The sequence below is a fragment of the Caloenas nicobarica genome, chromosome 7 (genome assembly GCF_036013445.1).
Source record: "Caloenas nicobarica isolate bCalNic1 chromosome 7, bCalNic1.hap1, whole genome shotgun sequence".
Classification (NCBI taxonomy): domain Eukaryota; kingdom Metazoa; phylum Chordata; class Aves; order Columbiformes; family Columbidae; genus Caloenas; species Caloenas nicobarica.
Genome location: NC_088251.1, coordinates 38,844,516 through 38,869,229, shown reverse-complemented (window position 1 = coordinate 38,869,229; position 24,714 = coordinate 38,844,516).

Below are 24,714 nucleotides of genomic sequence, written 5' to 3'. Positions count from 1 at the left end.
GAGCTGCAGCTCTGTTAGCTACAAGCAAGTGGTTTCCCAAATTAAAACTTTTTTTTTTTTTTAAATGATGCAGTCTTACTAATTACATTTACCGAGTGACATTATTGACATCTACTTAAAGCAGCATAAAAATAAAAAGATGCATATCTTCTCGGGAGTCCCAACTTTCTATTAGCATTTTTGCTGTTAGCAAAAAGAGAAGCAAGTCCTTATGTTTACAGCAGAAGTAATGAGACTTAAATTGATAGGGGTTTGCAGTTCTTGCCTACTGCTATAATCCTATCGCCTGAGTATCTCCAGTGTCCCCATTGTATCCCGAATTCCCTCCCATGTCTCCGGTTGACTCTGCGTTGAGAAGCGTTGTGCTGGGTGTGCGGGGGAGCTGGCAGCAGGTGATGCCACTGAGGAGTGGCCGGGAGAACCTGAGCTCATTCTGCAGCCTTGCTGGGAGCGCAGACCGACTGTTCCACCTATGGAAGGGCTGCTTTTAGCCCGCCAGCAGCGTTCAGAAACTTGTAGGAGCTTAAAAACTTCTGAGAGCTCCATGTCTTATCAAATTTGTTTGTAATTGCCCAATATGCTCAGGGGTTCCTGGAGGAAAAGCAATCGTAGGTTGCATGGAGTAAAACTTGGTAAGAAGGCTGGTCTGTCTCGTTCTGTGCTTCACTTTCCCCCCCTCCTTAATTCAGTAGGGTACTCTGTAATAAGCTGCAAAAAGCTATTTCCTTTCATGTTAGACCAAAAGCTCTTTTTCTGGTGACTGTGTTGCTTTGCTTCGCTGACTGTGAAATGGGCCCTGATGCAAAAGGCCAGCTGAGTAAAACATGCAGGCCAGGATTCATCCGGATGGCAACCATGGGTTTGGACCTTCAGGCTGGCTTAGAGCTTATGGAGATGCCAAAGCATTTGCAAGATCCAGGGGTATTCTGATCAAATATAAAAGAGGTGTATAGGAGTTTTTCCATTCAAACTTTTTTAAAAAAATCCTTATTTATTTTAATAACCAATATTTTTTATACTAGGAGCTGATTTTTTTTTTTAAAAAGTGTTTATTACTGTCAGAATCACCTTGCAAAAACCTTGGCAACGTAGGAACAGGCCTAGCACATGCAATTAAAGTTATACATGGGGAATGAGGTTTGTTTCAACCAAATTCACAGAATCACAGAATCACAGAATGTTAGGGATTGGAAGGGACCTCAAAAGATCATCTAGTCCAATCCCCCTGCCAGAGCAGGAACACCCAGGTGAGGTTACACAGGAAGGCGTCCAGGTGGGTTTTGAATGTCTCCAGAGGAGACTCCACAACCTCCCTGGGCAGCCTGTTCCAGTGTTCTGTCACCCTCACTGAGAAGAAGTTTCTTCTCAAATTTAAGTGGAACCTCTTGTGTTCCAGCTTGAACGCATTACCCCTTGTCTTACTGTTGGTTGTCACCGAGAAGAGCCTGGCTCCATCCTCCTGACACGCACCCTTTATATATTTATAAACATTAATGAGGTCACCCCTCAGTCTCCTCTTCTCCAAGCTAAAGAGACCCAGCTCCCTCAGCCTTTCCTCATAAGGGAGATGCTCCACTCCCTTCAGCATCTTTGTGGCTGCGCTGGACTCTCTCCAGCAGTTCCCTGTCCTTCTGGAACTGAGGGGCCCAGAACTGGACACAATATTCCAGATGAGGTCTCACCAGGGCAGAGCAGAGGGGCAGGAGAACCTCTCTGACCTACTGACCACCCCCCTTCTAATCCCCCCCAGGTCCCATTGGCCTTCCTGGCCACAAGGGCCCAGTGCTGGCTCATGGTCACCCTGCTGTCCACCAGGACCCCCAAGTCCCTTTCCCGTACACTGCTCTCCAACAGGTCATTCCCCAACCTATACTGGAACCTGGGGTTGTTCCTGCCCAGATGCAAGACTCTACATTTTCTCTTGTTATATTTCATTGAATTTTTCCCCGCCCAACTCTCCAGCCTGTCCAGGTCTCTGGATGGCAGCACAGCCTTCTGGTGTCAGCCACTCCTCCCAGTTTGGTGTCATCAGCAAACTTGCTGATAGTACACTCAATTCCCTCATCCAAGTCATTGATGAATATATTGAACAATACTGGCCCCAGAACTGACCCTTGAGGCACTCCACTAGACACAGGCCTCCAACCAAACTCTGCCCAATTGACCACGACTCTCTGGCTTCTCTCCTTCAGCCAGTTTACGGTCCACCTCACTACCCGATCGTCCAGTTCCTCACTTCTTCAGTTTAGCCGTGAGGATGCTGTGGGAGACGGTGTCAAATGCTTTACTGAAGTCAAGGTAGACCACATCCACTGCTCTGCCATCATCAATCCACCTTGTTATGTCTTCATAAAAGGCTATGAGGTTGGTCAAGCAAATTCAGCCCTCTAAAGGTGAGGAAACTGGTTTAATCCAGCTGTCCAGTCTCTCCCATCATCATGTCCCATTCAAGAAAATGCCAAAGGTAGGAAGGATAGTTTTCTTGAGTGCTTAAGACATTTAAATGCTCTACATATATGCATATATGTAGAACACATACACAGATGATATTATTCCTTCTCCTTTCCTGCTTTGCAGGTGTAGTCAGTGCAAATGGCAACATTCTGATGTGTTCACCATATCAAAGTGGGCACGTGAGCCCTTCAAGACCTTTTTGCCTGATCACGCTGTTTATTACCTTGCTCTGCAGAGTATACGATAGATTAATTAGCACCGTGAACTCTATTTATGTGATCCCCTGTATGGTATCAGGCGGAACAAGGTTAAGAGCTGCACGTGCAAATTTTGTGGCAGTTGGAATGATTTATCATGTTATTATCTGTCTTTTGTAGGAAGTGTTAATAAGTTAATGTAGTGTGTGAAGCTGAGGCAAGGGTTTTAAAGAATGTGTGTGCTGATCAATAGTTTGTGAGAGCTTGAAAAACAGGTTATTGAAATCAGTCACAATTAGCCATAGATAAAATCCTAATAAATCTCTGGTAATGCAGTAGTTCTCTTCAAATTGAAAAAAATTGGAAAGACCGGAAGAGGGTCAGAGCAATGAGCTATGAAATTATTCAGGAAATTAAATGATGACAAGAAGAACTGACAGTGATACAGAGACACCTGTATGGGAACATTTTAGCGAGGAAAATTCCCATTACCTTGAGGGATGAAGAGAAATTGAGAGAAAAATGATGTTCTATTCTCAGGAAGCAGCAGCCTCTGTCTGTACCCAAGGCCGTGTGTTACCACAGCTCAACTGTGGGCTGTGATTTCTCCTTTCTGCATTACGATCATTTTTAATGGGAATAGTTAATTTCAATCAGAAAGCTTAGTCTTTCAGATAAGATCCAACACCATGATCGTGCTGCCCTCAAGAAGGAGTTTAAAGCAGAGCCCTGAATTATTTTAGAAGTAGGAAATTCCCTTTCTGTCCTGTGCAGAGAGCAGCCCTTCCAGAGCATCTCACCCGCGCTGCCTCAAGCACTTTCTACCTTCTTACTCTACATAAATAACTTAATACGAGTAGTTTTTTGTGTGGAAGCATACGTACTGCAAATGTTTCTCTAACACCGACATAAAATATTCACAGCTGTTCACACAAATCCCCTGCTCTTTGAGTTAACGTTCTAATGTATATAACTTTTGCAGGCATGGGGATACCTAGGAAGCTTAAAAGTCAAATCCTGTCTTGGCAAGGAAATCAAACCAGGTGTGTCACGTTTAAATCCCCAGCCTACTGCGTAAGCAGCAGCAAAAGTTGGTTAATAAGATACTGGTTTAGGTCGAGTGGAGAAAACAGCTGTCTCCAAACTATTGTGTTAGCACTATGTGAAGTACTTTGTAGATTGTGCTTAGAGGATAGGGTCAAGCCTTGGTCATCCAATTAAAAAAAAAAAAAAAAAAGTAATCTGGTAAAAAAAAACTGGAGTAGAATAGCCAAGATAACAGATGGAATTTCTATGCAGGGAAGTACTGAAAAATGGATTTTTTTTTCCTGGGGCGTAATTAAGAAGCAAAATTATGGAAGTACTTAAACTAGCCAAGGACATTTATAATATGAAATCTTCTGGAATGCTTGAGCGTGTTGGGAGAAAATGAGTTAGAGAACACGGGACAAGAGAAGACAGGTACCATCTGTCTGGCAGGCACTAAGTGCTCTTTATTGCTGTCACAGAGATTTCGGGACAGTGACTTGTCTGTGTTTAACTGGTTGGATTCCTTCCTCCTCTTTTTGTCCTACCTATGAGGACTTTCCTATGCAGGTGAATTTATCTTCCCCTGCATATACAGTTTTTAAGACCAAAGGAACGAAGCCTGAAGCCCAAACAGACAAGTTTTACCTTTTAAATTTCCTGTTGCAAAGCTCTACTTAACCGAGTAGTGTAACAGGTCTGTCTCTGGAGACATAACTCCCTTGGGCTGCTGGTTAAATTTACAGTATCTTTATCCAGCGCCACAAGGCCAAGATTTCCTCGTTCTCCAGCTGTGTGATAAAACAACCATCGCCAATTCCATTTCAGGCTGGCTCTGAAACGACTGGGCACTCTTGACTGGGATCACCTTTGCAGCATTTCACCCTTTGGCAACAGCCGCACACCCCACAGGAGGGCAGAAATTAGCCCTGTGCTTAGGAACTGCATGGCTGTGAAAATTCTGCAGCCTTGTATGGAAATAATTTTTGCTAAACTGGTTTTCCAATGTGAAAATCTTGTAATAAGAACCTCTACACAAGTGGCATTCAGATCGTTTTCCCATCAGTATGCAAAAGGCTCTTAATGACATTGTCATGGCGTTTTCAGGCACTTCCCAAACAATTTCTTATTATGTTCTTGCATTACTAGGAAACCATCATGGGCTCTCGGCAGGTTCGCATTGAACTGATACCGCGGTTGTACTCGCACCCATGGACAACGTAATGATGCTATAATGTTTTATTTCTACATATCGTAAAATTGCAAAATGGGAGTTACACAAAGTGATTTTCTTCTCTGTGAAACAGAGGCTAGTCATAAGATTTTATTCTTTCACAAAGGAAAAGACTTCATTTTGCAAGATGTCTGCTGCCTTCTGTTTCCATGGAAAGGGCTCAGGTGTGAAAACATGCACCCTTTTAATATACTGCATTTAAGATGTCTTCAGAGCTGTTCTATTTAGACCTCTTGATCCAGAGGCAGGCAAAGAGAAAAATATTTATTTTATTTTTCAGAATCTCCTACTCGCCTAACCTAATGTGAAACACTAGAAAAAAACCCATATTTCTATTTTGGTTTGGTTTCAGGACATACAATTTTCCATCAAATAACATTTTTATTTGTTACCGCGATGCCCAAGGCTAAATATTGTACCAGTGCTCTCACAAGATGCAACTCCCAAATGGCCCAGGGCTTTGGGGAAACTGGCATAAAAATAATTCTCTGGAGAGTGGTTTTTCAAGGCTTGCACCGGGCAGGGCTGTTGTGGTTTGAATGCATGGTGGAGTTCATCAGGCTTTGGATAAGAACGTCTTGGGTTGCTAAACTGCTTCTTCTGTATCTGTCACTGCTATGAAACCTTTTTAAGTAGTATATCATTGGGCTAATATTGGGCTAAAATAAGAGATTGTGAATCAAATGAACTGTCAGCATTTTCTCTGGAAGAATGAAAGTGATACACTGGCCTTATCAGCTAGATGGTTTCCATGTTAGAAAGTAGTGTGATTCCTAAAAATCTTTGTTTTATTATGTTTATTTTAAAATTAAGCGATTTCACCTTTGCTGCTCTGGCTATCTAGATTTTTCATTGTTATAATATTTCTTTTTCCTTCTGTGTTATGATTCCTGTTCACTGAATCACATTTGTATGGCTTTTCGAAGCTAAACTTTTATGGGACCAATAATAATCTTGTTGCCATAATATTATCCTTTTACTTAGGCTTAAAGGCCAGTTTATGACTGAAAGGGATTATCTGCAACTAGTAGATCCCTGAATCTAATTTGCATGTAAATTAAACTTTTCAGAATATGACTGTGATTTCTGAATACACACAAAATATGCTATTTTGATTCCTGGAAAATAAAAATGCATAACATTAAGAAGAAGAATATGATTTATATAGTGGCTTTTTTATCTTCCCAATTTCTGTTCAAGTCTCTCTATTTTTTTTTTTGACTGATTATTTCTGCCGTAATGTGAATCAGGATGTGCCAAAATCGTACTTATTTCCATTTGCATTAATAGAGGACTCTCAGGTTAAATGCTCTCTGAAGTCTAACACCGTAGGAACTGTTAGTATCTACTGTTATTTTATTATCGTTGGGTGGTGAAGGTATGAGAACAAATGGAGGGGAGGAAATTTTAATATATGGATTTGTCTTTTGGCTTGTTTTGGCTCTTTCTGCTATATCAGATTATATTAAACACTGTCCCCTCATTCTTTGCTTGAGACGGGCATTGCGAAAGATGAAGTAAGCATACCTGAAATAAACAAACAAAAAAACAAATCAATCAGATAAAAAAGATAAGGGGATGAATAAAGTGGGGCGGGGGGGAAGAAAAGAACGAGGTGTCTGCTTGCTTCTAGCTTGTATTTAGAAAGTGTTTATGGATCTTATAAGAATCACTGGACCTGCTGAAACTTGGGCTTGTTCTTTGAAAGAGTTACTTGTAATTAACACTGAGTTATTGCTGAGTTTGTTACGGTTACTCCAAATGTTTGGTTACCGGAAATATTCAGGCTTAGCAGCACAAACAAAAGGGAATAAAGCCCCAGAAAAGTTGCCCTGGGAACCCAGGGGATGCTCAGATGCTCCATGTCTCTCAGGTGAGAGGCCGGTTTGGTTTTCCTGATAGGATCAGGCAGCGAACTCTGAGCTGTTTGTGTGAGAGAGAAAAAGCCCACACAATTAATAAGGCTGTATTAATTGCCCCTGTGGCAATACCCTCCTGGCACAGCTCCGGGTCTGTGCTGCCAGTCGCCTTCTGTGGCAGCCAGGGACAGACGCTGCCTGGAGCTTATTGATATCTGCAAATGCAAATTTGCATGTAGTAAAACTTGACTTTTGCCAAGCTGTGGCTTCTTTGCTCACGGTTTTACTTTGACATAGAAGCATGTTGGCTCCTTAGGAGCAAAGTTGCTGTGTGTGTGCTGAGTAGCCAACTTGTGTAACGAAGAAAAATAGCAAAGTACCTTTGGTGGAGGCCATTATGGAGAAATCTATATGCCAATTGCTATCCTTTATTTTAAGCACGTTCTGGACACTCTGTCTGGGAGCGGAGGCAAATTCACCCAAGTTTGCTCAGCTGCATGAATAAGGAAGCATTTTATATACAAGAAGAGGGAAACAGCGGAGGTCGGGTTTGTGGTTTAAGCCCAGATAGCTTTCCTGCTGCCTTCCCTGCGGTTCCCTCTCAATCTCCCAGGTCAACCAACTCCCCATTTGCCTTTGATGTGCCCAAAGGGCAGGGTTCGGACTGCTTGTTCAGCCTGTCTGTGCGGGTTGATCCAGTGGTGTCTACCATTCCTCAGCCTGGGTCCATATCTATTTCTGTTTATGGTGGCAAGGGGGTGATGTTTACCAAGTTTGCTAAGTGTTGGGCCACTTTTCCCGTTGATTATCACAGTTAAACAGCTCCGAGGCCACTATTCCCAGTACCAAACTGATCTGTAACAGAGCCTGACACAGCTTGAGGCCACCATCTTCGAGGCGGTAATTGCTACTTAATCTGTTCCAGCTCAGCGTCCATCGACTGGCTGCCCTGGCGAACAGCTCGGCCTCCTCTGGTAAACGTTTGCTCCACTGCTTCACACAGATAGGAGCTCAAAATCTACAAAATGCTGCAGAGGAGAAGATGAAAAAAAAGAACAAAACCAGAGGTACTTCTGCTCAGCTGGGCTGGAAGGTAAATAAGCCCTTTGCACAGGAACCCAGTGGGAATCAACTTGTTCTCGTTCATGCTTCAGGCTCCTGTGGGAACTCCTGGTTCCAAGATTTAGTTGTGTTGTATGGAAAGGTGCTTGTTAATGCTCTGAGTGGCAATTGCAGGTATGTCTTCTGTTGTAATGCCAATAGAGGCCTGAAATATATGGCAGTCAATCATCATGAGCATGTAGCTGAGGAAACGGGGCATTTGAGTGAGTTGCCAGAGGGAGGAGCAGGGGGGCTAGTATTTGTCTGTGCAGGACGGAGCTGGACATGCTATAAAACCTATTTAATGATATAGAGCATGAACTGCAGTGGTAGTGCTAGACTGGCCGGTAGTTTTGCAAGTGCTTAGTCTGTAGATAAAGTAGCTAATGGTAAAAGCAGGACAATATGATATGGAATATGCGTAATGTGGTAACTGATAGGAGAAAGCATGAGACAGTCTATAAGGAACTGGTTAAGCAGATGTAAAGCAGCATCAGAGCTGTGGTTTGGGCTTGTATAGTCACTGACCAGCAGTGCTACACTCACCACGTGGCTGGACAAAGCAGTTTCTTTGAGAATCTTCATGCACTTTAAGGCTTTGGTATTCAGACTAAAGTTATCTGAAATAAATGGAGTATGTGTCAGTACTCTGCTCTCTTCTTTTTTTTTCTTCCCAGAAAAAAATGCCGACTGCCTGGCACGTGTTAGAGTTGGGCCCGTTTTAATCAGCCTGTGAAAACTCATGAAGTTAATGAGCTCAAATACACTTCAATTTAAAACAAAACAAAAAACACTCCACACCCTCTCACCCATCATCTAGTATTTTACTTCGACAAGGGCAAGGAAAGGCCCCTCTGCTGGCAATTGGTATAATAGTTTTCAGACCAAAAAGAAGTTTTCTATATCAAAAGTAGATATATACTTAAGAGTCCTCTGAAAAAAATTCTGGTGACTCTCAAACTTCGTCTCTGCTACCAACTGCGCTGGTGTTTTTAGGCCCTGCCAAAGCACAGGGGATATTATAATGCAAAACCTCGCTATTGAAAGGAAGGTGATATTGAAGTTAGGAGTGCGATGAAATATCTGGAGAGATGGAAAGCTCTAGTTGAAAGGATGCTATTATAGTCCTTTCTGAAACTTATCAGTACAGAAGGGCTGTTTTAATATACAGCACTAGTTTCAGAGAGCATCAGATTCCTGACACTGTCGTTAGTCACACCGCTCTTTCATTCGGAGCGGCAATACTTCATTTTCTTACCGTGCATTGGTAGACTTTTTTATTTCAAAGAATTTCATAGCTCAATATCAACAGTTGAAACTGTGCTGATCAAACATCAAGATCTCAAAGGACTTGAGAAAATTAACGAATAAAACCTCACAAGTGGCAGGTAGTGTGTGCGTTTATGTGAGAGGGAGAGAATCAGGTGCACCTACAAGCAGAGAGCTGTCTTTGCAGAAGTCACTGGGAAATCTTCACCACAGTCCATATTTTCTCCAGGACTCCATTTGCTGAACTCTGCAGTGTCTCTGCCCTTTTCCTGGGGCCAGGCTGTCATTTGTGGTAATTGCTACAGCAGCTACACAAACGAGTTGTAAACATGACCTGAAAGCAAAACCAGTCCTCTGATGAAAAGCAAAGGAACTTCAGGGAAGCACAATGTCATCCTGTGTGCTGAAACTTTGGTAGGTCTTTTGAGTGATTAACGTGCACATCTCTTGAATTTCTTATTCCCGCTTACACAAGTCTTGTTGATGCCCAGGAGAAGGGGCAGGTAATTCGCTGCCAGCCCAGCTTCTTGGAGATAACACCCTATTTCCAAGTGAGGACAGATACACAGTAGAAAACCGCCCTAAGCCCTGTCTGCATGCGGCTTTCATTCTCACTAAAATCAAGGATGCACTGATATAAAATTATTCCTATTAGCAATGGACATTGACCCAGGAATGAACTGTGGCCCAATTTTCTGCAGACATGTAGCAGCCCAGAGAATATTGTCGCCTTCTGGACAACCAAAAGATCTGTTGCTATTTAAAATGTTTATTTAGCACCATCAAACTGAAAGAATACAATAAAATGTGGATATCTGTCACTGCTAAGAATGTGGTTTTGGTTCACTGAGCTAACACAAACAATTGTGGTTTTTCTGTGGTGATGGCATAGTATGTTGTGCAGCTTGGAGAATTAATTGAGTCGTGAAAAGCTTGTGCATCAGTACTTTGGGGAGGGCATGCAGGGCAGGCAAGGTGCAGAGACACCCACTAGAAAGAGCTTTGTCGGAAAAAGCGACCCCCAGGACGCCTTTTGATGATGCTGATGGACATCTGGGCATGGAACAGCCCAAATTCACAGCAGTGGTCCCGGACCGCCCAGCCAGAGCACCATGCCGTGTGTCAGCTGCCGCTTGGTGCGTTGCGAGCTGCTTCTCCATCGTTGCCTTTGACTTTCCTGGAAGTAAAATTTTTATCGTGCTATAAATGAGATAACTGAGGGGAACCTGCTACTAGCAATTTGCATGCCAGTTTGTATCTAATTACTGGAGTATCATTACTGAGGCTAAAAGCATGAGATGATAATATGAAAAATATACACATAAAACCTATTGGGCTAAAGGGCAGTAACTCTTTTGGATGAGCAGCTTTGGCTTTTAGCAGGGAAGAAAAAAAAACGAGCGGATTTGTTGTTAATGATAGCATAAATGCAGACTATTGCAATATTACATTTCAATTAAAAAGGGAAATCTCGAATTTAAGGGTGATTCATTGTATCATTTGGTGAAATACGTGGCAGAGGAACAAACAGACGCAGAAAACAGGTTAGACCTGTGCATTCCCACAACTGCGACGGAGCCAAAATACACAGGGTGACCCTAAGCCCCTGTGGAAGTCTGCAATGCGTCCTCGTCTTCTGCTTTTATTGACCAAAACTGCAGGTGCAGCTGTAGGTGTGTCTGCATGTATAATTTGCTGTCTTGCTCTGCCTTATTTCCAGCGGTCGTCTGTCTGTCACTGGTATTTGGTGATGGCAGGGGGCGATGCGGGAGGACATCGCTGGTGGAGTTACCGATGCCCAACGCCTTCCACGGCGGGAGGCCTGTCAGGGGCTCGGGGCTGTGCCACAGTGGAGGAAGATTATGTGTTGTGTTTTGTTTTGTTTTCTTTTCCCTTGCGTGGGGTTGACTCGTGCGGCGGAACCTCGCAGAGACCGAACAGAGCGGAGGGGCGGAGGGGCGTCTGTGAGGAGAGGCGTCTGTGAGGAGAGGCGTCCGTCTGTGAGGAGAGGCGTCCGTCTGCGAGGAGAGGCGTCTGAGAGGAGAGGCGTCCGTCTGTGAGGAGAGGCGTCTGTCTGTGAGGAGAGGCGTCCGTCTGTGAGGAGGGGCGTCTGTGAGGAGAGGCGTCCGTGGGTGAGGAGAGGCGTCCGTCTGCGAGGAGAGGCGTCCGTCTGCGAGGAGAGGCGTCCGTCTGCGAGGAGAGGCATCTGTCTGTGAGGAGAGGCGTCCGTCTGTGAGGAGAGGCATCTGTGAGGAGAGGCGCCCGTCGGTGAGGAGAGGCGTCCGTCTGTGAGGAGAGGCGTCTGTGAGGAGAGGCGTCCGTCTGTGAGGAGAGGCGTCTGTCTGTGAGGAGAGGCGTCCGTCTGTGAGGAGGGGCGTCTGTGAGGAGAGGCGTCCGTGGGTGAGGAGAGGCGTCCGTCTGCGAGGAGAGGCGTCCGTCTGCGAGGAGAGGCGTCCGTCTGTGAGGAGAGGCGTCTGTGAGGAGAGGTGTCCGTCTGTGAGGAGAGGCGTCTGTGAGGAGAGGCGTCTGTGAGGAGAGGCGTCTGTGAGGAGAGGCGTCCGTCTGTGAGGAGAGGCGTCCGTCTGCGGGGAGAGGCGTCCGTCTGCGGGGAGAGGCGTCTGTGAGGAGAGGCGTCCGTCTGTGAGGAGAGCCGTCCGTCTGTGAGGAGAGGCGTCTGTGAGGAGAGGCGTCCGTCTGTGAGGAGAGCCGTCCGTCTGTGAGGAGAGCCGTCCGTCTGTGAGGAGAGGCGTTTGCGAGGAGAGGCGTCCGTCTGTGAGGAGAGGCGTCTGTGAGGAGAGGCGTCTGCGAGGAGAGGCGTCTGTGAGGAGAGGCTGTGGCTGCCCCAGGGCGGGCACGGCTGGTCCCAGCCGGTTCCGGCAGCCCATGGTGCTGGCTCCTCAGGGAAACAGGTGTAAGTGAAGAGAAAATCACTGGAAATGTGAGGAAAGAAGTGTGAGGAACAGCCCTGTGAGCCCCCAGCTGGGGATGAGGAGGACGTGGAGGTGGTTGGTAAGTGATCTCCCTGTCTTCACCTCCACCTACAAGCTTTTTCTTGTTATTTTATCTCCATCCCGTTGAGGAGGGGCTGTGAGAGAGTGGCTGGGTCAGGGGCAGCCACGGTCAATCACTACAAAGGCAAACTTAGAAGAAGAGGAAACCACCTACATGCGATTCACCCAGGTTGCTTCTTTTTCAACAGGAGGAGGTTTGTGGCTGTTTGAAGGGGGAAAAAAACATCTTCAAAGGCTTCGAGCTCGAGGTCTGCATCTACAGGAATAAAGCAATCCTGACTGATGAGCAGTGACCACAGGTATGTTCCCACTCGTGCTACTGGATCTTAGTCCCGTATTAACAATATAAGCACACGGCTCCATGTCAGTAAAGCTACTGTTAATGTCACTGAATGAATAAAATGTTACACCTGTGACATACAAGTAGTAAGGTAGAGTAACACAATCAGAAGAGAAATCACACAATATAAGGAGTTCTGCTTTATTAGAGTTGTATGGACAGATCGATACACGTCAGTTTTGTGTTGTTGTATTGTAAAAGCGAAATGGTGTCTGTGCTACAAGTATATGGTTCCAATTACATCATTTTGCAAAAATAAAAAGTACAGGGTTTTTGTTGTATATTGATACGGATCATGGCCAAAACCATTGTGGCAAAACTAGTTCCTCCAGCCCCAGGACTCAGGAGATGACACATTGAGTACGGGATGAACTGCGATTTACAGATCAACGACAAGCTAAGGAGCCACAGCCCAGGCCGGCCGGCCCCCCCGGAGCTGGGGGATGTGCTGGAGGGCACACAGCTCCATCTTCTGATGTGCCCAGCTTGGCACACAAAGGGGAAAAGCTGAGACCCTTTGGCGTGACCCGGGACTTGTCCAGACTTGTCGATCTTTCACAATCACCCCTTCCCCCCCCGACTTCTGCATGGCACAAAGGGGAAAAGCTGAGACCCTTCGATGTGGCCCGGGACTTGTCGAGACTTGTTGATCTTCCGCAATCACCCCTTCCCCCCAGACTACCCTTTACTCGGAGAGCTATAAAAAAAGCTCACCTAAAACAGCACAGCTAGGGAAGCCACCACCCTGAAGGACCCTCCACCCAGGAACCCACCACCCTGAGGACCCTTCACCAGGAACCCACCACCCTGAGGACCCTCCGCCAGGGAACCCACCACCCTGAGGACCCTCCACCCAGGGAACCCACCACCCTGAGGACCCTCCGCTAGGGACCCACCACCCTGAGGACCCTTCACCAGGAACCCACCACCCTGAGGACCCTCCGCTGGGAACCCACCACCCTGAGGACCCTCCGCCAGGGAACCTACCACCCTGAGGACCCTCCGCTAGGGAACCCACCACCTGGAGGACCCTCCACCCAGGGAACCCACCACCCTGAGGACCCTCCGCTGGGAACCCACCACCCTGAGGACCCTCTGCCAGGGAACCCACCACCCTGAGGACCCTCCACCCAGGGAACCCACCACCCTGAGGACCCTTCACCAGGAACCCACCACCTGGAGGACCCTCTGCCAGGGAAGCCACCACCCGGAGGACCCTCTGCCAGGGAACCCACCACCCTGAGGACCCTTCACCAGGAAGCCACCACCCGGAGGACCCTCTGCCAGGGAAGCCACCACCCGGAGGACCCTCTGCTAGGGACCCTCCACCCAGGGAAGCCACCACTCGGAGGACCCTCCACCCAGGGAACCCACCACCCTGAGGACCCTCCGCCAGGGAACCCACCACCCTGAGGATCCTCCACCCAGGGAACCCACCACCCTGAGGACCCTCCGCTAGGGACCCACCACCCTGAGGACCCTCTACCCAGGGAAGCCACCACCCTGAGGACCCTCCGCCAGGGAACCCACCACCCTAAGGACCCTCCGCCAGCAGCCTCGCCGCGGGAACCGGAGCAGACACCCGAGGACGCAGCGCTCCTGAACTACAAACCCCGGCATCCTCGCCGCGGGACACCAGAGGCCAGGTCTCACAAAGAGAGCCATTAACTGCCCCATTGAAGGCCCCAGTTCTGAGAGGGGGATGTGCAACTGCCACACCAGTTCTCAGGGCGTGGGGGGTGGAAGTGCAACTGCCACAGTCGCATTCAGAGTTAACTCATCCCATCTGTTGGGATGGGACAGTTTTGAAAAGCAATCATTTTGTAAAAAAAAAAAAAAAAAAAAAAAAAAAAAAAAAAAGTGCAGGACTTCGGACAGCAATTGGATATCCTCCAGAAGATGCCCTTGCAATGCAGAAAATAACAGTCTCGTGTTACAGAACTTCCTACAGAACCGCTTGTGGCATTATCTGAATCCTTCATTAATCTTCATCTGCATTTCCCAGTGAGCAGAGGTAAGCTGTGACACTCAGCCTTGAGTGTTACTAAGGCTGTGAGCACAGCCTTAGTTTTCTGTTGGGCTTTTCAAGCCAGTAATCAATCACAAGTTATTTAAAACCATCTGTGGTCAGTGTGTGTGGAGTGAGGTGCAGCACAGCAGCCGTTTTTAGCAGGAGGTAAGTATTTTGCAGAGAAATTTGAAAAAGGCAGAGATTACTCATGCACTGAAAGTTTTATGTCCTTAGTGTTGTCGATAGAAAATGCAGGTGCTAAGGGAATGGGTACGTTTTGTTGGACTGTTATTTCTGTATTACTTTTCACCTTCCAAGTGCCCATTGTGTCTGTGACCGTTTTGGGGATAGGAGGCGCTGGGGTAGAGTTTCCAGGGAGAAACTCCGGTGGAAGAGAGGAGGAAAGAGCTTGGCTGATCTGAGCTGCAAGCTATTTTCCCAAAAGAGACCAACATAAGCTGAGTGAAGCCTTACAAACTGCTGGCTTGCTGCTGAATTCTTGTGCTGGGTAGTGTGGATGTGCATTGATTGTGTCTCCTTCCTATCTCTCCTTTCCTAGTTTTCTGGGTGCTCAAAGTGGGAAAGACTCACTCCTGTTTCCCCTTTTTCATACTGCATTTCCTGTTATTGACTTTGCTCTGTAGCAAATTGTAATACAGTGGTGAGACTCTGTGTCACATGTGGTTATAGAGCAAAGTGACTTCATGCTGTCCTCCTTCCTTCTTGTTTGTGGATATCTCGGAATCAAATATCTGATTAAACCCTAAATAGCTCTTGTATCCGACCTTTTTGAGTGTGGTGGGTCAGTTTGAGGTAGAAGGCTCGAAGATTCAGCTGGGGCACAAAGAGCCTCTCGATGCCTCAGTTCTGGAGTGAGGAAAGAGACTGCAGATAAATCATCAACAATTAGAGCTTAATCGAAACTAATGTCATTGATTTATGTGGGGTTTTTTACGTTTGGTTTTGGTGAGGACGTTTTCGTCCTCAAGGATGTGTGCATGTAGGTAACCTACAGTGAGGAACTGGGCTGTATTATTACTTGAAAAGGGTGGAATTCGTGCTTTTATAATAGCCTGTAAGAAGCATAAGATGTATCCAAACTATATTCCGAAGCAGGACCAGTTGCTTTGCGGAAGCACAAGCTGAGCAAAATCATGTTGCATAGGTGTGCTTCTTGCAATAGGAGTTCCATAAGCTGATTGAAGCGGCACGCTGGGTGACCTGCAGGGGCATTTGGTACGAACAGCTCGAAAAAAAACTATTCCTTTGGCAGAAACAATACATGTTGCCTGGTAGTGTTTTATTCAGTTGAGCTATTGACCATGAGACGTCAGGCTTGCCTGCTGCTCGCCTGAATCTTGCAAATCTGCCTTTTAGGATGGAAAATAGCTAGTGAGCTCTTCCTGAGCTGTTAGCGTTACAGGATCTTGGATTCCCTGTTCAGGAGCAGCCTTAACCCACCTGTGAGTAAAGACCGTTTTTTTTTTTTCCTGCAGTTTCACTTATGTTTCTTTCAAAACCTGACTGTTCCTTTGCAAATGTGTGTGTTTGCATATTACTGTGCAGGCAAAGTTGAAGACATTTGGGAGGAGAAATGGAGGCAAACATCTTAATTCCATCAATACCCAGGATTAGGGGTGCTGAAAAGGGATTAGGCAGGCTGAAAACAAGGCAGAGGTTTAACCCATGCTGAAGCACGATCAGTGCAGGGAGAGTCAGCAAACTTCACATTCCTACTTGTTGTTTTTTAAAATTATTTGGTTACAACCAAACTTTTAAAAGGAAAAATACATCCTTCCCTCCTTGATTTTTATCACAATAATAAACTCTTCCTTTTTAATACATTATTACCAGTGGTTAATACTGCCCAAAATCGTTGTTGAGACAGAATGAATCCGTTGGTGCTTTCTTAAGCAATTAGATGGAAGTTTATGCTCTGCGCCTGCAAGGAACAAGTGAAATTTATCTGTCTGGGACTCGTATCCGGAAGGAGGTTTTTTGGGGTTTCTTCCACTAAATTACTTCAGTCTTCTCCCAGTGCCGCACAAACCGCAGATTTAATTTGCACCAGAGCTCTGCTGGGAAAAAGTGTGACATGAAGAGAGTGAATCCACATTTTTCCAGCTTGATGAGGCCAAAGGCTTCTCCCAGGACAGCTCGGCCTCTGCTGGGGGCTCCACGGCCTCCTCTGCTGGGCTGTCCCTGGGGTCAGTTGTGCTGCTTCTCGGAGACGTTGTCTGTGTTCTGGTGGCTCCCACATTGATGTGTCTCCGTGTACGTTGAGCTCACTTCATATTTGAGACTTCTAATTTTAGCTAGGAAAGAGAGAGAAGATGTCCTAGAATCCAGCTTTATTGATCTTGCTTTTAGAAATGTCTGGATGTTAGTGGTCTAAAAAATATATGAAAGGACATAGTTATTCAAAACCGCACATTTTATTTTCCCTATTTATAGTGGCTGTACAACAGGCTAAATGTTAATATTTTTGAGGCAATACATGGCAGCAATGTTGAAGCAAGCAGCATAGCTGTTTGCATATTGTTCGACTATTCTTGATGAATATGGCTCCTGATTAATTTCTAATTTACGGTTTTCTGAAGAATCGGAATAAAAGCTCAGTTTTCTGAGCTTTCAAATGCAAACTCATTTTTAGAATGATATTCAAATATTTTATAGCTACTGGATTCATACAGTCTCATATATTTATGATGATATTTGTGTCAAGGCAGATCTCTTTAATATAAGAAAAATATCCTAATTTGCACAAGAAATTGAGGTGGCATGTTCTTAATAAATATAAACCCTGATGAAATTCCATGTTTGCTCTTTCCGTTACAAACTGAAAAACAAATACTTTTTGTCGATATTTTAAAGTTCCTGAATTTTTGAGTAACGCTTTATAAGTAAATGTAGCTTTGACAGTGACTATATGCAGAAATGTGCCTTTGGTAATGTTTTTTTAAAAAAATATGTATATTCAGAATGCCATAACAAAATGAATTTGCATGACATTCTGAAGTTAATTCATAAATAATAATAGAAAAGTTTGTATTTTTTACAGTATGTGTTAGCCATCTTTGTTAGATTTTGCAAAAGCTTTCCAGCCCAACATGTTCAGGAGTGTGAATGAGTTCATTCCTCAAATGTCTGCAGTTAGAAATTCTCTGTGGTGGTTTCTATGGGGAATAGCAAAAGAGGTGAGAGCCATGCTTTGTTTTCCTCGATATATATCCATCTTCTATTGCAACATGGCTTCATCATTTACTGGAAGAGTTGTCTGTTTGTTTCAGTGTATTTACATTTGAACTCTCTATCTTTGAGCCCTTTTAGACTCAATAACTGACGGACTGATTTTTCCCATTAGCAGCATTCTTGTGCAGTTCCATAATAAGATCCCACATGTGGGACACCACATTTTTTTCAGGTTTGGGGTCTCTAAAGCTACATCTCCTTTGAGATCACACTCTGTTCTAAGCCTGATGTATCTCCAAAGTCTTTGCTGCTGTGAGATCCCTTCTGGTAAGATGCCTTTCAGTTTATCCACAAAACGCTGGTGCTTTCGGGAGTCATTTGTCACCGGTCCTTGCTGGCTGCCCTCCCACCACCACACTCTCATGTGCCCCAATGCATCTTGGCAGCTTCCTGGGGCATGGGGCTGATCTTCAAGGTGAGTTTACAACCCAGCAGTCTTATTGCAATGTGGTGACTACAGCATAAACCCAAGTTCATGTTCGGAGTTAATACAGAGTAAAATCTTCATGTAATAAAAGATAATTCGCCATCTTTAACAAATATATCCAGTTTACTGCAGTTTCCCTACAAGGATTTCTCAAAGTTGCTCAGACAGATATAAAATTAGAAATTAACTTTGCAACAACATGCAAACAAAAGCATTTCAAGTGAGGAAACTGATACGCAGGACGGAACAAGCTAAAGATTTCTGATTTCCAGTCGCTTACTTTAGCAACTATAATAAATTACCCTCTAATAAATTGAGGTGCATATTGACTGATAAGCTCTAAGTGATTTTTATCACTTATGCAGCGGCATGACGCAGCCATTGATGCTTAAGTTGGGTTTATGACTGTTGTGCTTTGCTGGCACGGAACAAAGAATCCCAAATAAAGGGCCTGCTGGCCTCATCTATTTGTAAAGTCGATTGCTCAAGATAAAGCGCTGCAAATTAGGTATAACTAATTTAATCTATTTAATGTAGGAAAAAAGATAAGATGATGGCGACCATGTCTATCTCCTTTTCCTCGCAGTGATGTTTCGTATCAGATGCTTCTTAGTTAACAAATACATACTTTTCCTTGGAGAAACTAATGTGTGTAATTCTTTTTATAATGAATTACTTCAGCTCCAAATAAACGTGAGTTCCTCCATCAGCTTTTCGGTAATATCTGAGTTGCTCTCGATTCTCTTTCTTCCAGCAGTATATACACAGGGTTCACCTAAAAAAAAAAAAAAAAACCCATACAAAATAAAATTAACTATGGTATGTTCATGCTTCACTGGCAGCACATGCTAGAGACGTGACGAAGAGGTCAATGCTGCGCCTGTTCTACTGTAAGACATGAAACAGTCCTCAGAGCATGCTGTAGGTAGCACAAAGGCTTTCCTGAGGGAATTCAGTTCATCTGACTGTCTTAGAAACATAAACCCATTTGAAAGCCGTTATCTTGTATACTCTGAGGCTGAATTTTGCCCTGCAGGAATATGTTTTCACTCTTGCAAAGTGGTAACAGCCTTTTGCGTTGTGATGTACCAGTTAATTAAAAGATACATGTCGTTGCCTTGGCTGATGCTTTTATAGAGTCTGTCTGCCATTTTTGTTAATGAACTTAAAATTGATTTACATGTTATGATTAGAAGATTTCCACTCAAGGAGAATATATGGAAAACTGCTGAGGGTGGTAAATTTGCTTGCAGTGTGTCTGGATTTTTTTAAAAGGATGAGGACAAATGATTCTGTAATCATTTTTGAATCAGTTTTATTACTGCACATTCTTGTATCTAAGGGGGAGAGTATACTTAGAATATACTTAGAGGTACTAGGCATGGCATAATGAAGCATTTTATAGATATACTTTATTTCACATTCTTTTAAGGCCTCTCTCCATTGTAGAGTGTACAGGGCTGTGGAACTTTGTTAGAGACTTGGGCTCCAACTGTGTGTAGGATGTGGAGCCTGATTCTGAAATATTTGTTACAGAGACCAGTGAGGTTATGGTTTGCATCCAGCCATTGGCTTTACTTAGGGGAAATGGGACTCGCTACCAGGAATTTGTGGGCATTGAGTCTACCAGGATGTCGTTTATTCACTCTCGTTATCTCTGTGTGTTCCTTTTACAGTTTGTAAAGCCAGAAACATACTTGGCAGACTTTAAAAATTGGAAGTGTTGCTGTATTGTATAATAGCTCCTAAAGCCGTAAATAATGACGTAGTTGGATATTTGAACAATGTATGATTACTTCAAGGGAGGATTTTTGGTTCGTGTTCGGAAGTATCTCAGCACAGCAATATTTTTCCTTTTTGCTTCATTTTCTGTTCTGCTGCTATGGAATCCTGCATGTCTCCAAGTGGCCATGACCTTTGTGTCCATCTCGTAGGAACAGGGCAGAAGATTCCTGGCGCTGTTGTAGGGCAGAGCTAATGTACTAACATCGGATGTTTCTTACCCGCCAAATCTGGACAATGAGGAGTTGTGTGAACTCTAAGTAGTTTCACCTCATATGGTGAAAATTTCAGCCCTTGAAATCATCAGGAATTTTGTCACTGATTCCTGTTGGACTAAAAGAGTGGAGTGGTTGAGAAAACAATTAAACACATTTGGCACAAATGTAGCAAATGACTAAATCTCTCTCTCTCTAGAGCTTTACCTGAAAGGCAGCGTTTCACCCGTTTCATCTGTAGCTGCTCATTCTTTCAACTTAAGTTCTCACTTTTGCAGGTTTATATTGAGTTCAATACCAGGGGGAGCATCTGGGTACAAAAGCACCAGATTTAAGGTTCCTGACTCGTCACCCTGAGCTGTGCAGCCTGTCCCCAGCCCTCGTGGTTCTGGTTTGGTTGGGTTTGGTTTTGTTTTCTTGAGAAGGGTGGCCTCTGTGATGCTTCTGAAATAGGTTAGGCTATGTTATGCATGTGAAAGCTAAGTGCAGTCAAAAAGGCTTGCAGGAACACAGCCAAAAAGGGCTAATTTCAGAGGCACATCATAAACCTCATCTGATACAGCGTCTATTTCACATATCAATGTAAACGGACATCCTTTGTTTTTAACCAGCCATTGTAGATTTTTCACGTGTTATCTTTACACTGCTTTACCATTCTCTATTGAAGTCAAAGCTATAAAAATACTAATAAAATGTGGGGTTTTTTCAGTTTCTGTTTGTTTGGTTTGGTTTTGGTTTTTATGACTCAGTAACTTTTTAGAATTTATGCAGGATGGCATTCAATTAAAACCTTGTATGGGAAGTGCTGGGTGATGCTGCGTGCTCACGGACCTTGCGAGCCTGTCCCACTGGCAGGAGCTGTGCAGGGAACACTCGCTGCCTGTACTTGCCTGAGTTGGAGCTGTGACCACTCCAGGGGTGGCCGCAGGGTGCTGGAGAAGCCAGGAGCGTGTTTCTGGTTTGGCGCTCTGAACTACAGGTGTCCGTACTTTTCCTCAAGAAAAAAAAAGTTATTGTTTGCCTGGAGGAGTGATGAGCACTTACAGAGGATCAAATTCATTCTGAAATCATTCTATCGACTTCAGCTAAATTGACTCAAGGATGAATTTAAGTGACCCTTGCTCACTCCTTTTTATCCTTTCCTCCTCCCTAGCATATAGCAGTATATGGAATTAACCCAGCACGGCTGTATGGCAAGTAGGTGGTGTTGGCACTGGGATGCTAATCAGTAGACTGCAAAGCTTTTCTTCCCTTTTGTGGTGTGCGACTATGTATAAATATATGGTGCCCTGGTTTAGGATAAAATTAAATCGCGTGAATGCCTACAGAATGGGGAGAAAAAGACTTTTCAATCTTTTTGGTCCTAGGAAAACACAGAGGATTAGATTAGTAGAAATCGGAATATCTTTTTTTGCCGTAATGTGTGTTGACTTACAGAAAACTTAAAAAACCTCAAAATCACGTAATGGGAGAGAGAAGGAAGGAGGAGAGGACTCTTCTGAGATGGCCAGATTTTGAAAATCTAGTAGTACAAAAGGTCTTCATGTGGGTTCTGAATTTCTTCTTCATCTGCTTCTGAACTTCTCATTTTTTTCCACCTTGAAAGTGCTGTCACGAAGAGTATCAGAGCATAACAGGCCGGGAGAATAATAAACAGATTAAAAAGTGGGCAATGAGTTGTCTAAGCTGTGTAGACACATAAAAGATTATTATTTGTAAAAAAAAAAAAAAAGGATCACAGAGAAACTCTTTTCTTTCCAGGCAAATAAAGGTGTCGTTTCTGCATAGGTATATTCATTAGGCAGAGTCACATTTTGTGACAGGGAATTAGGAGAAACAAAAGGCTTCCTGTAATATTATGTCAAAAGGCTTATTGTGATTCAGAAGAAAGGTTTAGATGTCACTCTGGCTTACGATATGTTATTGTCTTTTCCTTTTGGTAAAATACAACTGTGGGATGTAATTACTGTGTTAGTAATGTACCTTGTCCTGTAGTCATCTTTCTCCCTTGAAATATCTTACATGAGCTAAAATGTCCTGTTGTAGTAATGACCCATTGCAGTAATAAAATTGTCGGGCCAGGTACACGATTGACCGCTTTGTATTGTTGTAACTGTCCTTTTCATATCGTATTAGTTTGTCTTTATTACTGTTGTGCATCATGTTTATGGGGATACCATAAAATTTGGAGGCAGTCACAGCGTATTTACCTTCTCCATTCATCAGTGGGGGCTGTTTTTCCTTGGTCTTCCAATGTCGTAATTTGTTGAAGAAAAAGTTCTTGTATTATTACTTTAATGTTATTTGAACAGAGATCAGGTTTATCAAAATATGCAGACCTGCTGTTTATGGAATCAAGTTTTAGACTCTGGGCCCAGCTTCTTTCTAAGGGATATTTGTCTGCTGGATAGAAAACAAAGCAGTTTCAGCAGGACGACTAAGTCTCCTTGGCGACTGAACGACTGTTCTCTGGAGGTGAGAGTCTCGTGGTGGCCTCAGACTTCAGGCAGAGCCGTGACTCACAGGTGACGTTCCTTGTGACCACACGTGTCCCTCAGTCCGTGCTGCTGGACGGGCTGTGTGGAGCAGCTTACTCACAGGTACCGACAGCTCGCTGGGGTGGGGGCTGCCCGCCAGGTGGGAGCAACTGCTTAATTATGCACTGCTTAATTACGCATCATCAGAATTGTTCATCTCCCTGGCTGGGAGACCATCTCGGCACACAGCTAAGCTGTTCTTCTGCTCCTTTGGGCAAAAAAAAAGACATGCAATTCAAGTCTTCTACAACCTGGGTAAGTGTGTCAGCCGCTAAATGGGAGGGTAGAGTCATCTGCTGCTTTCACTCTGGTTGTTTCCCTCAGCCAAAGTCTCACACTGAGTTCAACACAGATTTTTGAAGTAGTTTTGTGGTGATAAAAACCGCATCTGTGGCAGGCTCTTCTTCACTGAGAAGGATTCACTTGGATCTAATCTATAGGACATTAGTCCATGCAGAATAGCCTGCACGAACAGAAGGATCAAGGCAGGGAATCCAAAGTTTAAGTTAGTAACGAAAATGCCACCTCCGATGCTGTTTTCTTAGAGCTTTGCAAGTTAGCAAATGAGTTAGTTGTTAGTAACTACGTTGATTATAAAAATAATCCATTTTACAGTCATCAAGCTAGAGAACAGCTTCATTTTGAGCTCCGTTGCTGATTCTCTGTTCTTGTTTTCAGTCTGTGTGAAGCATCTGAAAAGCTGCTGTGTTGCTCCATGGGGACTGGCTGTACTTCTCTATCATATGGGCAGGTTCAAAATCACTGATAGTAAATAAAATCTGGATAGTATGAAGCTCAGTATGGAGAAGGAAGCATAAAGAAGGAACAGGAGCATCTGCACTGTACTTCCCAGTACACTGGGTTTCGGGTGGGCTCATTTTCTCAGGCTCAGTGTCACCCTTCGCCAGCCCAGCAAACAAGGTTTGTGCCCACAACTGAAATTCACTGTCCGAGGGGACATGGGCATTTGCTTTTATGTATAAACATGTACTTTCTGTTTCTCAAGACATTCCCAAATGCTTCAGGGGTTTGTAGGGAAATTGCTTGTCTCTTTTTTTTTTTTTTTTTTTTTTCCCCCCCTTCTCAAATGACTAGTAGCTTTATGCTGTGTACCCAGGAAAAGGCTGTACAAAAAATCCATTGTTTGCGGTAATTTCAATAATTTCTTGGACTTGTGATTAATCGTAAATTGAGATGGGAGAGAGATGTATCTTAAAAAAAAAAAAGTAGAAGGTGGTGTACCTTAGGAGAAAAACACACTTGCCTAATTAAGAGTGTGCCTTAAATCTAAGGAGCTCTACAGAGCTTCTCAAGGAGCAGAAGATGGTTTGGAGTGTGGAAGATACAGCTGTTTTTTAGCTGGTAGCATAGTCTGGCATCCATAAATCAGATGTTCCTGTGCTGGAAGTATTTTTGGAAGTAAATTAAAGGGCTTTTGTTCGTATGCCTGATTTTAATAGGCGTAGCAGCTTTCTGGAGTTTTTAGTGTAAAGTTTTGATGACGACAACTGTTATTTTCCTCCTTCCCCCCATAAGCCTTTGTTACAGTCTTTTGTGGTGGTTTTTTGACATCAATGGGAAGCTATGCCTTAGTACAGCTTCCTGTATATTGTATTATTTTTCTTTTGTGCTCTCAGTCTTGCCTATGGTTTTAGTTATATGCACAACTGCAATGCTTTTGGGAAAGCGACAGGTCCTTATTTATGTCAGTGCCAGCCTTAAAGAGCTTTCCAAGTTTAAAAGAGCCCCAACTATTTGGAAATAATTTTCTCCTTAGTTTGCTGTTGTGTTTCTCCGGTTGCGCCACCTGCTGAGTTAAGTGTATGTGACTGCGGGGAGGGAACGCTCTCTCCTTACTGCACCTAAAGCTGCGCAGCCAAGGGGCATTTCCTTCCCATCACGTTTCCAGTATCTTTCGTTTGTAGCCTTCAACCCCGAACAGTGACAGAGTGTGTAAAAGTCATTGGGAAAGGGATATTTTCAACACCCTGAAGAGACG